This window comes from Phodopus roborovskii, unplaced genomic scaffold (assembly GCF_943737965.1).
Source record: "Phodopus roborovskii unplaced genomic scaffold, PHOROB, whole genome shotgun sequence".
NCBI classification, from domain to species: domain Eukaryota; kingdom Metazoa; phylum Chordata; class Mammalia; order Rodentia; family Cricetidae; genus Phodopus; species Phodopus roborovskii.
Window position 1 is genome coordinate 19,088,408 of NW_026125397.1, and position 15,861 is coordinate 19,104,268.

Consider the following 15,861-nt stretch of genomic DNA (forward strand, 5'->3'; position numbering starts at 1 on the left):
GATGCTGACTTCTGCTACATACCTGACTGTGGTAGGTGAGACTTCTGAAATCTTCCTCACAGCACCCACATTGGTTGGTTAATGACAGTGTTTCTAACTGCTTGGCCTCGCACATGTTCAGCTCATCAAAGTGAAGACAGTTTTTACTGTCTGGTTAAAGTCAGAGTGATGGCTTCTCTGAGATGTCACAGAGAGAAAGTATCATTTGCCAGTGTAATTAATATGCTTTTGTTGTCACACTAACAGGGTTTTCTTAATTAGAGAACAAATACAAAGACTGGTTTAACTTGAGGCTTTGATCTCAGGCTTAAAATATTCAACCATAATATGATGTACTTGTTGAAAATGCCAGAAAGGAAGAAAAAAAGACCGTTTCCTTTTACAGAGTAATTTGAGATTTTACCTTAATTAAATAACGTGAGCAATGATTTCTTTGGGGGAGAGTGATATAAAATCAATAAAATGATGGAAGGGAAGCGATCACAGGAAGCGAAGGGCATAGGTGCACCAGCCAGGGAGGAATCTGCACAGTGAACACGGTGAGCATATGGGCTGGGAAGATGGTTCTCAGCCTCCCCAATGCCTCGACCCGTTAATGTCATTTGTTCCTCATGTCGTGGTGGCCCCAACCATAAAATCATTTCTGTTGCTACTTCATAACTGTAATTCTGCTACTGTTATAAATCATAATGTAAATATCCATGTTTTCCAACGGTCTTAGGAGACCCTTGTGAAACACTCAGTCAACCCCAAGAAATCTCTACTTGCAGGTTGAAAAACCATGGCTCCAGCGAAAAAAAGATGATTGGGGGTCACACGCCAGAGAGGAATCTGAGTAACACAAGAAAACTTTGCCCCAGCCTACAAGTTTGCCTAAGGCTACAGCTGAATCTGTGTAAGAGGGCTGCAGCAAATCACAGTAGTCATAATCTTTAAAGTCCTTCTGACCCGAATGCATAAATCTATGGGGAGACCCTTCTGGAAAAAAATAATGCTAATGACTCTTAAGCAATGACATGTTCACACACTGCCTCTCTGGGCAACTCAAGTTAGGTGGTGGGAGAGAGCAAAGGAAGCCCCCCTCCCTCCCACCCTCCTCCCCCCTCCCCCACCCTTATCCCCCACCCTCCCCCACCCTCCCCCACCCTCCCCCACTCCGCTTTTCCCCTTTTCCGGTAGCCTGCCACAGAAGCAAGTAGACTGAGAAGTACTAGTCTCAGTCAGCAAACTTTTCTTCAGAAACAAGGGATTTTCATTAAACATTGTAGAATTGTCAAATGTAGCCACTGCCTCCAGTATCTAAGAATTTCTCAACTCTAATAACCAATTATAAGCACCCATTTACTGACCCGACCAAGGTCTCCTGATACAGCTTCAAGGAATGTAATCAGGCCAGGCTGTGACAATATAATGAGAACAATCAGACGTTTTAGACCTGTTTCAGATCAGAATAATGATCCTGGCAATTGCCAGGATCAATACAGTTGTCGTTGCTAGGATACAATGAAGTTTGAAAACTATAAGGGTACACAAGATTAATGTCTAAGACCAATTGTCCTGTCAAGTTCCCATGTTTCCTTGACTACTAAGGGAAGATACAGAGACACACAAAGCAGCCTGTGATGGTTTGAAAGAAAATGGCTCCCACAGAGCACTATTAGGGAATGTGGCCTTGTTGGAGGAAGTGTGTCATTGTAGAGGTGGGCTTTGCGGCCTTATATATGCTCAAGCTGTACCCAGTGCCTCAGACCACTTCTTGATGCTTGCGAGGCAAGAACTCTCAGACCCTTTTACATCATCGTGTCTGCCTGCATGCTGCTTTGCTTCCTGCCAGACTATAATGGGTTAAACGATCAAATGTTTTCCTTTACAAGAGTTGCCCTGGTCATGGTGTCTCTTCACAGCAATAGAAAACCCAACTAAGACACCGCCTGAACACTTCATTGCCTCGGGGAGTGCATCAGTCTCTCAGGAACTGGAAGGTACGATGTGCCCCAGGAACCATGGACTCTAACCTAAAAAACCTATGACACATGCCTCTCAGGACAGCTAGGACAAGCCAACTCCATGGTTCCCTGCAACCAATTATCTCTCTAAATCACTCTCATGGCTAGGAATTCCAATGGTAGAATGGCCAAGAACCCCAGAATGTGGCTGACCGAATCCCCTCTATAAGACCAAGGATGTGCATGCACGGCACAGTGGTAGGTAATGTCCATAGCAAATGCGATGTAAGCCCTGGGTTTAGACTCATGATTGTGTGGGTACATCGAAGACTTTTAAGTCACATTTACGTTCTGAATATCTGTCGGTTTCATGGTGGCCAAAGGGTGAAATGGAGTTTGTAGGGCAGGAGTTACATACAGTCCTGGGATAAGTAAGGGAAGACCTAGCTTGGAGAAGAAAGCGAACCCGTGATTCCTTTTCTTAAACGCCTTTAAGTGAAAAGCAAGAGAGCAACATGAATACACATTTTGGTCTAAGGTTTTGACCAATCTGATCTTTTGCCTTTGATCTTCCAAAATTTCTCTATTGGTTAGTTTCTTTCCTGTGTATTTCAGTTCTCCATCTTACTACCCTAAAATGTGTTGGGAAGAATAGACAGTTGGTGCAGTGGTCAGGCTAATAGTCTCAGCTCCTCAGCAGGCTGGTGTGGGAGGATGTTCTGAGCCAGGGAGGGTGGGCTAGGCATCAACATGAGAATCTGGGAAAGGAAAATTCACTTCCCAACTTAGTATTATGGTGCGTGTAGGCTTTGTTTAATTTGGTACATTATTGTATTGTTCAGCAAATTTCATTTCTCTATTAGATGAGTAAGCTTTTTAAAGGGAGGAAATCGCCCAGCATTGCTGGTGTTCAGCCCGTTGTGTCAAACATTATGTACTTCATTAAGAGTTATTAATGTGAACTCAGGAAAAATTGAAAAGCCACCCTATGCAGGGTATCGTGTTTTTCTAATTTGTTTAGACACAGAAAGAAAGAGAGTTGTGGTCCACATTAATCTATAATTGAAGATTTCCACCCTCTCCTCATACCCTAATTCTTACCTCTCATCCAAGCAATATTTACTACATTGGTGTACATGGTAGATCATAGTAACAGACTATAGCAGCAAGGTTTAAACTGCAGCAGAATCCAGGAGAGGGAAGCATCTGTTCTCATTAAGTAATTGACAGTGAATTCATCTTGATAATTTCATCAAAATGTTTATTTTTACCACCGCCATCTATATGACTATGGAAAATTACAGGAGAGAGAGATTCATTCCTCTACTCTGAGGTCAGTCGCAATTACAAAAGGTAAACATTAAATAGGTAATTAAGTAATTACTAATAATATTTCATGTTAGGAAAACGTTTAACATATATCCTAAAACTTACTGTGGAGCCAAAATGCGGTAGACTCCTCCAGTTGATGGCCTTAGGGTTTGCCAGGTCACAGCGTTTACTAAACTATGTGCTGGGACGTAAAATGAGGCCCAAGAACAGAACTGGAAAACTGCTCCATCGCTTTTGTCCAGCCTTTGTGACTCTGTGTCAGTCCCTCTCTGTTTCAGAGACTCCGATCGTGTGTCAGCTGCTTGTCTCTTCTTGCAAGAGCTTCTAGTATTCCCCCCCTCTTTCCGTTCCTATGCTTCTGGAGCCACACAGAATTTTCTGCCCTGGAGCTTTTGCCCTCTCTTAAAATAAAATGTGTATGTGTGTGTGCATGTGTGCGTGTGTGTGAGAGCGTGTGTGAGCGCATGTGTATGCATGTGTGTATGTGTGCGCATGTGTGAGCACATGTGTATGCATGTGTGTGAGCGCGTGTGTGTAAGCACCGAGGCCCATGCGGAGGTTAGAGAATGACTTGGAGGAGCTGGTCCTCCCCTTCCACTGTGAGTTCCAACATTTGAATTCAGGCCACCTTGCTTGTGCACCAAGAACCACTCTTTTCCCTGGGTATTGTGTGTCTCTTGCCCAGTCCGTCATCTGTATCGCATGTTTGAAGGTATGAAAAGAACACCTCTAATCTGCCTGCTCAATCATGGGACACCCTGGATAAAGTTTATGCTGGGTCGTTCCCAGAGCCCCAGAGAAACAATAGACTGACTGCCAGGCTCTCAAATGTCCACAGAAGCACATTTAGCGTAACCACAATGGCAGGGTCATGAGGCAGAGCATGGCATCATGGGAATCCCTCAGAAATAGTTCTGAGACATAACAAATGGAGCAAAGCTATTGGTTCCTCTTGCTTAGGAAATAATAAAATATAACCCTTCCTCAGATCCCCCTCTCCACGTTATTCATTTCAGGGACGGCTATTCACTTTCCTTTATTCCGGGCTAGACTTTTCAGGGAACCTTAGTGTAGCAGGCGGCATTGGCGCTTGCCCTGAGGGTACCGCTGTGGAGAGAGCTGCCTTCATTATGTGTTTTGCAAGATAATGATCAAATAAGTAAATCTTTAAAAAAAAAAAAAAATGCCTCCCTTAGGAAGCAGTCCAAGTGAAACCACATTGTTAGTTGAGAGTAAGTATTTTGGACCATTAGTGGGAGTGGGCCAGACAGTTCTCAGAACAGTAAACTCCAAGGGGTGCTTGAGAGCAGAGGGGCAGACAGCCTCCTAAGTGATGCTGTGGTTCAGGGGACAGGCTGGGTTCTTAAGAGTTTACAAAGGAAGCAAGCATTCAAGCGTGCTCTGGTCCTCTACTTCTATGGAGTGCTTTGTTTCTTTCTCTTTCCCTCCTAAATGGTTTCCAGTCCTGTCTGTGGGCATTCTGAGTTCTTTTCAAACGATGTTGCCTGAGATGACCTGTTTTTTTTTTTTTTTTTTTTTTTTTCTAATGTGACTAGGAAAACTGCCCAGATAAAAAGAATTTGAACCAGACTGCTCAAGTTAGAGACACCAGCATGTTTGGGGTTGTTTAATTTTAGTTTTTAGTTTTTAAATTTTCTTTTTCTAAAACAAACAAACAAAAAACGCTTTTGTGCCCTATGCTTCTGTATTTTACCGACTCTCCTTTTTAACACACATGCACACGGATTTCTTCACTTTTAAAACAATGAGATGTCTGAAAGCTGCTGTATTTCACAATTATTGCTCCTTTATGATACCAGCACATGCTCGGTGTAGCCATCACTGCACTGCACTCCAAGGCTGGCCTGTGCCTGACCTCTGGACGGTCATTCTTTTGTCAGGATAGGAATCTCTGTTTCCATTATACAGCTGCTTTCTACTGTCCTAATTGCCTCCTTCGTGCACACACAGGTGCACACACACGCACGCACACACACACACACACACACACACACACACACACACACACAGCACACACCCCTTCTCTTACAACTTACCTTAAAAGACATACTAAGAAACGTAGTCAGCAGGATGCGGAAGAGAACTGGGACCTGGCAGTGAGGCACCTCGAAACCACCTAATTAGACCACTGCCTGGGTAGAGAGAGAAGCTCATTGTGGAACACAAACCCACTGAGAATAGAGGATGGCACCCTGCAGGGAAGCTTCATCCCTTTTGTGGGGACATGTAGCAGCAGGAAGAGGGGGGTGGGTGCAGTCCAGAGGGCCCTGGAGCTAGCATGAGGGCTATTTAAGTTAATCAGAAACTAGAGGTGCTTAGGGTGGCTGACCATTGGGGGCAGATAAGGAAAGCCTTCCTGACTCGTGGGAGCCTGTCTTGAGACTCCTGAGGAATGTTGAGTTTAGGTTTCTCTTTACATGGTAGCAGTCCTTTTGTTTGCCAGTCGGTGTACTGCCTGGGCTGGTCCCAAGCTGTCATTTAAGACACTGTTAGAAGCATTGCCATTTGGGATGGCTTGGATGCAAGAGGACCTCTTTGTTTCCCTGCCGTTTCTGCTCCTGTTTGTTAAAACCTCTCACTGGTTTACAGAACTGAGTTTTGCCGATGATTTTCCCATTCCTGCTGCTGGCACCTCATCAGGGCTGGGAGACATCACTGTGGCTGCCTAGCTGTCGGCTCTTCCAGGTGACCATGTTACCCAATGTTACCCCTGCCTCTTAGAGGGAACGCTTACTCCTCCACATAACTAACTACTTAGGACAGATACAAACATAAGACACAGAACATTTCCACACAACTTGGACCTACCCGTCGTGGGACCTCAATGGTCTACCCAGGATAACCTGTTAATGAGGAGGGTGTGACGAGGGTATGGAGGGCACCACTTACTTCATAGAGTTCACCCCCCAGACCTTAAATTATTTGGATGTCTTGCCACTCACTACCTTCTACAAGAAAACTTTTGGAAACCCTACACTGTTCCATGTGCTTCTCATGCAGCCAAAGATTGGAGTAGAAAAATGAGATGCTGGAATAATACCAACAGTTCTGAGTTTAAAACCCAGGCAAGCCTTCCCATGCATTGAGCTGAGGACTTGGGGGAGGGGGCAGGGAGAGCAGAAGTTCATTTGTTAGTGCAGAGTTTTTACAGACATGGAAAAGACAGGCTCACAACAAACTGGATGGAAACGGAAAACCAGGTCTGAGAGAGCGCTTCTCAGCGCAGTGCAGACAAGGCAGGGCCAATGGCCAAAGCATCATGTGTATGGACCACATTCTAACCAGCCCTGGGCTGGACCACATTCTAACCCTGGGCTGGGTTCTCCACTTCCTCTAATTCTCCCACTGGAAAAACTGGATGCTAATCACATTAAGTTTAAGCGTAGCATCTTCTTTGGCCGTTGCCATTTAGCAAAGCCTAAGTCATAGTCTAAACGAGCTGCTTGCCTTTCTTCTCCTTTGTCCTGACATATATTAAAATAAGTGGGAGCTCTTGGTAAATGGGAATTGAATTCCATAGAAGTCACGGACCAACATAACACAACATTCCAGAGAAGGTTGGCATCGGAGTTAGCTAAATGTCCAGGCTGTTTTCCTACTTAACATTTTTGGGCAAAGAAGAAAGGGAGTAGAAATAAATTAAAAGGAGAGAAAAATTCTTCGCTTCAATATTTGAACGTTGATAGTTTTAACAACCAAACCAACTCATAAGAGAATGTTTACTAATTAGGCCAGAAATGTGGTAGATAGGATATTAAAAAGAAGAAACTTTAAAAATATGTAGACAGTTCAATTTTTCTCCCATTAAGTAGGACAAAACCTATTATATAATCTAACCTCAGGGATAGGTAGAAGAGAAATGTGGGAAATAGTTTCTCTTGGGAAGAATGTGTCTGCAGCCACTGAAGGTGATGGGTTTTGGAATTCAGGTTTGGGGGGAACCTAGAGACTGTCTGAGCAGCTTTGTTAGGGTTCCAATATGAAGAAAAGGTACCTTCAGGGAAGTTATCCTTACACTATAAAGATTATATTTGAGAACAGTGTTTGTCCTTTGGTCACAGAGAAATATCTGCTAAGACTTGATTGCCAGTGAATTCTGAAAGGCCCTAAACAAAAGTCCTGCTTCCTTTCTTATTGGCAAATGTTAATCCTCCCCTTCTGTTTGTGACCAAGTCTTACATGTAAGTCAGGCTTGCTCTAGGCACCTTCTCCTTAACTATATTACCAAATATTTAGTAGAGGAAATTTCAAATGGTCCATGTCAGCATTGTTAAACCAGGCTGCCACATTTTGTATTTAGAGTTATTCATTTATTTAGTGTGCATATTGTATGACTGTGTAGATGCACATATATGCACAGTCATGTGTCTTCGTGTATGCATGCACACCTATGGGCATGTCATTGCTTAAGAGTCATTAGCACTATTGCTTAGGAGTCATTAGCATTATTTTTTTTTTCCAGAAGGCTCTCCCATTGGCCTGAAGCTCATTGAGTAGCCTAGACTGGCTGGCCAGAAAGCCCCATGACCTCCCTGTCTTTGCCTCCCCAGCTCTGAAATTAAATGTGCACCACTATGTCTGGCATTTTTTTGTGCGTTCCGGGGCTCAAACTCAGGCCTTCATGCCTCAGCAAGCCCTTTCTCAACTAAGCCATCTCTCTAGCTCCAGGTTTTGTAGGTTAGGTTTGTGTTGCTTTTTGTTTTTTATTTTTCTAATGTTTAATTTCTCTCAATCAAACTCATAAAATGAGACAAAAAGTTTAAGGGGAGCCAAATCTTTACATCTAAGCCCTTAGGTTTTCTGGTTGTTTGTTTTACACCCAGCCTGAGTTATAATTGACATCATTACACACAGCACCTGAACGTATTTAAACATGTCTTACAATGCACGGGAGCCTTCCTTAAGAAACGGGGAACAGAAGGATTGACTACTCACATACTGATTGATTAGAAAAGAATAGTATAAGGCCGAAGAGCAAGTAAATGAGGTAAGGAGGCTGAGAGAGGATAGTTACATTAAGGAAGCCTGGAGTTTTCTCAGCATCCATCTTGCACTTAGGAATCCCATCTCCTGCTTTTAAAAACAACGTGGAAGGTCAAAGTGGCATTCTGTCCCGGATGTGCAGGGCCCTTAACTCAAAAGACAACATACATCAGTGACACATTTGGGAAATATGGTTTGGCCCCAAAATCTACTCCTGTGGGTTGGAAATAGTAACCGCTTTGGAAGCATTTCAACAGCAGAGCTATTTGTAATGAATTTCTTTATCAAGAAATGAAAACTACGGAACAAATAGTTTTTGGGGGGAGGGAAACCCTGCAGAGTTTTCAGTGCACAAAGAAGCAGAGACACCGAGAAGGCCAACTGAATTCTGGGCCATCCCTGCTGGTCTGGATTTATAGTCATTTCAAAAGGAAAACGTGGTCCAGACTTGCCCCAACCTCCCCCGGATCTCCAGGCAGTGGTTCTCAGCTACAGTCGCCCTGTAAAACCTCCTGAGAATTCCAGAAAGTCCGGGGCTGGAGGCTGACTTTTGACTAGTTGAGTAATGGTCTCTTGACAGGGCAAAGGCAATAGAACATTTTAAGTATCCCCGTGTGTTTCTAATGAGCATGAATGTTCAGAGCAATAGAGTCCCATGTCACTGTGGAGCAATGGCTACAGAAGTGAGGTGGGACTCTCTTTAACCACTTCAAATAAAGTAATAAAATAAGATACACTGAAGTAAAAAGAGAAGGCATTCCAAAGATGGGACACAGGCTGAAGAGTTGGGTTGAAGTGAAGTGTGTTGTCCCACGGTCCTGGAGGCAGGAAGATCACAGAGAAGGAAGGATGACAACCACATGTTCTATTCATTTGCTCCAAAGATGATAGAAACTGTCCAACACTAATTCAGAAGCACATTTTTGAATTGTTTTTCTTCATGGTTAGTGAACTAAAAGTCAGCCAACTGTTTAAGGAATAAAACTTTCGTTAAGCCCTAATCATTGTCCCTTATGGTTCCGAGATCCCAGTGAAGCCCTTGGGGGAAAGAATCCTGTCCTGTCCTGTTTAAACCATCAGTGCGTGCATTATTGAAGACACACTTTTCTTTTTGTAGACAGCTAGGGCTCCAGTGTTTTTGCAATGTCACCATGTTCCAGGACTCAAGTTATGTACTCTACCAAGGATGAAAACATTTTGAGTTTTGTCCTTAGAATCATTTATTAGCACGAGTTCTCATTTTGTCCCCTTGTTTGAAATGATGCACTGAATGTCATTAGGTGAATTAATCAATTTTCCCCATTTTAATCTGCTTTTATTGCAATTCATATAGCATTATGGTTTATAAATGTTTCCTCCTGGTATTGATATGGTATAGGTTTAGGAAATTATGAAAAATGAGCCTGCTGAGACAGATAAAGATAGATATATAAAATTTAAGCCTCGGGAGAATTCTGAACCTCTTATGAACTTCCTACCAATGTAAATTTTATCAGCTGGCATTTTAAACTAAGGTAGCAATAATAAACAAACTGAGACTGTGACCTCATTAATACTGTAGAGGAAGAGGTGAGCATAACTATCCAAATGTCCAGACACTGGATGCAGAGGATCCAGTGCTCCTGACACGGGTCAAGACACTTGAAAGCACACATTGATTCCAGGAACATAGAAAAGTCGTTCACAGGGCACCCATGTGCTACTGCCCATAATTTAAGGTGGTGGCTTGAGAGATGTTCTAATGTAAGAGCTCCACATTACACACGAGAGCACATGCTTTTAAGGTAGTAACATGAGAAAGCATCATGTGTGTTATCCATCAGACAAATATGGGTTCAAATGCATTTCCGATACCTCAACAGTAGACTAACCAGGGTAACCTTTTTGAATTTTAATGTATTTAATGAATTTTAATTGTGAGAAGAGGAAATATTAGTACTTGTCCCCACAAGTATGCTTGAGGAATTTGGGTGGAATAAAAAAGCAGCACTACAACATTAGCAAAGCTTTAAAAGTTAATTTAGTGGAATACCGACAAGAGCAGAGAGGTGATTTGGTTCTGAACCCCAAGAATGCAGTTCTTGAAAATGATCCAAGGTAAGAGTGTAAGGAAGGGACTCACCAGGTCAGTTTTCCTGAGACCGGGAGCAATGGCTCTCCACAGGGAAAGAATAGAACCTGTCCAGAAACTCTTACCTAGGAGGCATATTTGCAGACATCAGATGATAAATACAAAGAGCCACCTTTCGGAATATAGGCAAATACGGTGTTACTAACAGGAATATACCAGGTGTACAGTCCTAATACCTCTTTTAAGCAGATTCCCCCAGGGATCATTGGGAACTATTCCTTAAAGGCTCCACCACTTTCCAACAGCGCCATAAGCTGGCATCTTATGTGCAGGGGACTTTGGAAAGCGTTTTGACCCAAATGCAAAACAGAATCGCCTAAATTGGATTGCATCTGGTTGCTTCCTTATTATATTAACTACCTTGCCTTGTTTTGCTACCATTCCCTACAAATCCGATGTTTGTTGGGTTTCATTTTTAGTGGTACTGTGTGCCTAATTCTCATCTTGCATGCCAAGATACCAGACGTCTGCTTGCTGTTTTTGAGGATGCTACTCTAGATAAGTGGCTTCAAGTTGCATGGGATTTGGCTTTCTTGTTTTCACTTAATAGTTTAGGATTTAATATTTATTGTCTGCATCCATTATGTCATTAGGAGTTGTAAAGGTTTCTTTTTCTAGTTCTGAAAAGCAATAAAAAGATCAATAAGGGGCATAAAATGGCACAAAATAATAGGTTTTGTGCACTCAGCTAACAACCCCTTTGAAGATATAATGGAGAGAGACACCATTGAGAATGGCAGCAAGGAACAGTGACAAAGAAATGTTCCAAGAAACTCGGTGAGATAAGCTTTCAAACATTCCCAAAGCTTCACGAGCATCTCTGAACAAACGGGAAGAGCCCCAAGTTCTTGGACAGGTTGATATAACAAAAATGTGTGTGTGCATGTGTGAGTGTATGTGTGTGTGTGTTAGTGTGTGAGTGTGTGTGAGAGAGTGTGTGAGTGCATGTGAGTGTGTGTGAGAGAGTGTGTGTGAGTGTGTGTGTGAGAAAGTGTGTGAGTGTGTGTGAGTGCGTGTGTGTGAGTGTGTGTGTGAGAGGGAGAGAGAGAGAGAGAGAGAGTGTGTGTGTGTGTGTGTGTGTGTGTGTGTGTGTGTGTGGCTGGCTCCACACTTTGTAGCTATCTTGAATTCTCAAAATGACATCAACACTGAACCCGCTAAAATGCAGTTTGTCTTGCTTCTCCCTAGACCTGTTGACTCGGACACTTGGGGGGAAAATGCATTGGGCTACATTGTACTTAGCCTTCCAGATGATTTCCGTGTGAGCTAGGTTTGAGAAACGCCTAAGCTCAAATTTGACTTGCATTGGAATCACCTACGGGCTTTCAGATCAGACAGGTGTGGAGCCCAGCTCTAACTGCTAACAAGCTCCCCCTGGAAATGGGTGTTGAGGTTCTGAGACTGCATGGGGAAGCAAGACAAGGGAATCCATCTGTCTCCAACTCACTCAAAACCAACCGCCCTGTAACCTCTCCCATGCTCATTTTTGACTCAGGTATTAATGACAAATAATAGTTTAGTATATGGTTGTTATTGCCTATTTAGGTCTGAAGAGGGACCTTAGTGTGAAGATCGGGGAGTTCCATCTCTCATCTGGAGTTATTAATCCTATTTCATTTACCAAGTGTGATGGTTAATTTTGGATGTTAACCTGACTAGATTAATTCTCATTTGGTAAATCCTTAATTTGGAGTACAGCTACGAGGACTGCTCTGGGTAGAACTAGTATTTGAATCAGTGGACTGGATATAGAAGTCCTCCCTCACCCAATGCAAGTGAGCACCATCCATTCTACTAATGAATTGGAGAATGCAAAAAAGACAGATGAGTGATACATTTGCATTTCTCTCTAACTCTCCCCTTAATGAGCTTACTGCCTCTCCTCCTCATTCTCGTTTGTCCTCCTGTTCATTACTCAGTCCCTTCTTCCCACTCTTCCTGAAAAGCTGGCACATCCATCTCCTGTCCTTTAACACCAGACCTTCATGTTCTCTGTCCCCTGACCTCAAACTCAGCTTTAACATCAGTGTCTCTAGTTCCCAGGCCTTTGAACCTGAACAAACAATATTACCCACTTCCCTAATTCTTTAGCTTGAAAATGGACTTCAGGGAGACCATCCAGCCTCCATAGTTGTGTAAGCTATTTGCCATAGCAAATACCTTCTCATTTATCTGTATATATGCATACAGATGCCGTTGATTCTGTTTTGAGGAAGAACCCTGCTTAACACCCAGATATTAGATTTTGTAAAAATGAGAACTACATGTGCCAAAGATCCAAAATTGAACTGGCTAGAATTATGTACCACCAAGAAACAAAACAAAACTACTTATGGTGGTGTAGGTCTGCAACCCAGAACTCAGAAGGTGGAGGCAAGGAGATTAGAGGTTCAAGATCAACTTTGGTTACATGGTAATATAGTGAGTTCAATGCCAATCTAGACTACATGACACAAAAAACAAACACAGCTATTATTTCTTCCTACCTATTCATTTAATGGTACCACATTTGCAACTTAAAGTTGCACCAATGCACATTGTTAAATAGTTCTAATTAGGGCTTTCCTCTATCTGGAGACACAAGTCTTGTCATAAGTCCCTATTCAAAAACTAGATAGTATTGCAAGTATCACATTACCATGAATTCTCTGCAAACAATTATGTGGGTAGTTTTCAAAATACCAAGGTCCTGTTCCAATAAGAAAAAAAATATATCAGGATAAGTGGCATGGGCCAGACACTGAGATTGTCAAAGCCTCGATTATTGCAAAGTGTGGACAAAGTTAAGATACACTAACAAAAAGGGCTTCAGGTCCAGCCTTAATGTTTTTCTTAAGAGTTTATGATTGTAAAAGAGGCAGATCCTAGTCTCACCCACAGAGAAACCAAATATCCTCTAGCCTGTACGACAGAAGACAAAGAGGGAAATTAAGAAACCTGTCTTAGAGAACTCAGGAACACCAAAATCTAAGGACAATAATGCTACTATGCTACAGTGGTCATCTGTAAAGTCCTTCTAAGGTTTGTCCTCCACCTTTTCATGGCTTGGAGGTGGTGCTGGGAAGAGGTGAGGCATAGCAGGGGGACCTTAGGTTACTTAAGGCATGCCCTGAGTGGGGATGCCGGGCACAGCCCATTACTCTTAGTAACTCTTCATTTCCATTGCTTGCTGAGGCGAGGCTTTGCTGTGCTTCAGAAGATGTGGTACCCTGCCACATGCCTGAAGTGGGGCCAGGCTGTCATGAATGCTAACTGCCAAAATTGTTAGCCAAGACAAACCTTATCCTTTCGGGAGCTGTCTTATCTTAAGTATTTGTTGTAGTGGCAAAAAGTTAATGACAGTTAACAGTTGAAATACCTGAATTGACCCACGGGAGGAAAGGTATGACTTTTGTGCCATCTGGTGACTCCTAGAGTCTTAACCAGTTTTTATGATAAACCACTGATCATTGGGCTTTGAACTAGTGTACCACATTTCAAGTGGATAGCGTCATCAGTTTCCTTACACATGTAATGCTTTACATGTGTAAGAAGAAAATAATAGTGGGGTGGTGGTGGCCTATGCCTTTAATCCCAGCATTCAGAAGGCAGAGGTAGGTGGATCTCCATGAGTTCAAAGCCAGCCTTGTCTACAAGGTGAGTTCCAGGACAACCAGAGCTACACAGAGAGACCCTATCTCAAAAAACAAGACAAAACAACAGAGAAAGAGAGATAGTATATACTTTTAAAAACATAGTATGAGAACATATAAAATATGCAAAATATGTACTCTAAGTGTACAATATATGAAAATCATTATTTGTCTATCAAGACTTGCTAAATACTTTTTTCCATTTCCATTGGAAATAAATAATATGGATACACCCTAAAACTATGAGGCTTATTAATTGAGTCTGAAAAGAAAGCTAGTAATGCACCAAGAACCTTACATATTTGTGATTAGTTTTTCGTGGGATAATTAAATTAGACAAAATAAAGTCAAGCATCTTTGAATGTTCTTACATCAATCCCTTGTTTGGGAAGGCATCACATCCTTTCCCACAGCACACTATCCAGAGCAGCCGTGGCAGGAGAAGGCACCTGCCCACGTTTGTTACTGTGGCTTCAGGGAAATAAGAAGCTAGAAGAGGCAGTGAGCCTGGGCTTAGGTGGGTCCTGGGATGTCTTCCATCCACATCATTTCTGAGTCCAAAGGAAAGCTTCATAACAGACAGTGCTGCTGCCTCCTAGATACCTAATTTCAGGGTGATGATCTCCCAGGTGCTCCTGTATAAACTTCCCTGGAAAGTCACCTGGGGCCTTTGGCTGCTCCTTTCTTGGGAATTTCTCCTCCCATCATGGGAAAGGGTCTCTTACCTCGAAGAGCTCACAGCCTCATCTGAAGCCTTTGGAGCCGACACAGATGGCCCAGCGTTTGCTAATGGGTTAGCAGGGCTGACACTTTACCTGAAACTCCATCTGCTTGCATCTATTGTGCTAGTGGCTCTTTTCTGAGCCCATTCCTTTTGGAAAGCCATTTATACACACTCCCTAAGTTTGGGGTTCTTTCCAGAGAGTTCCACCTATGAGACACACTGCTCTCACTTCTGAAGTTCTCTACACCTCTAAGACCATCTTATCTCCCCACCTCTGCAGACCCGCACCCTCTGGACATCAAAGAACAGACACCAGTTTGCTCTCGCTGTCTCCACCCATCCCCTCCAAGGCTGTTGAGGGAACAGATAAGGCAGCTTGAACTTGTTTACCTCTGCATAAAATACCAGTGCACGGGAATCAGAGCAGGAGTCAGGCAGAGGACCTGACTCATCTCAGGGTGACCTGGTCAGAGTAGGAGGGTCAGTCAGCTCTTCTACTGACTAAGCAAAAAGTACAGGGTGCTGGCTCGTCAGCCTGGGTGTCCTTGAATGAGGCTTCTATAATCCTGGGCATCTTGAATACAGAAAGACTCTCAGGCAGAGGGTGGATGTGTCCCAGTAATTTCTCCTCACTCCCCAGCCTCCTGCAACTAAGCTGGTGTTGGACAGCTGCTGCCTCCATCTTTGTTCCAACTTGGGAGATGCATAGCTATCGGCTGAGTCCCATCGCCTTTCTGGGTCTCAGTAGACACTCAGTGGTGGGCAAGCTCCTAGTCAAGAAGGGCTAAGGGGAATCACTCTTTTTATTTTTTATTTCTTTTCTGGTTGATTTATCCTTATTTTGACACCTCTGTCTTGTCTCATCTGTAATCTCTATATCCCTCTACACAGCACATACTTCCAGTGCTGCTCCTCTGAAATTTGAAGGACGGTATATATATATATATATAGATATATATATCTATATATATATATATATATATATATACGTATATGTATATATACATACATACATACATACATACACACACACACACACACACACACACACACACACATTTCTGTATTAATACTCCTGGCTAACAAGAGTAT

At 42.8% G+C, this 15,861-nt stretch overlaps 1 protein-coding gene across 1 annotated transcript in view; it reads left to right on the top strand.

Moving 5' to 3' along the window:
• The window catches only part of Trappc3l (trafficking protein particle complex subunit 3L), a 46,713-nt gene that overhangs the window by 17,125 nt on the left and 13,727 nt on the right, over nt 1-15,861 (top strand). The gene's annotated exons all lie outside the window — the stretch shown is intronic.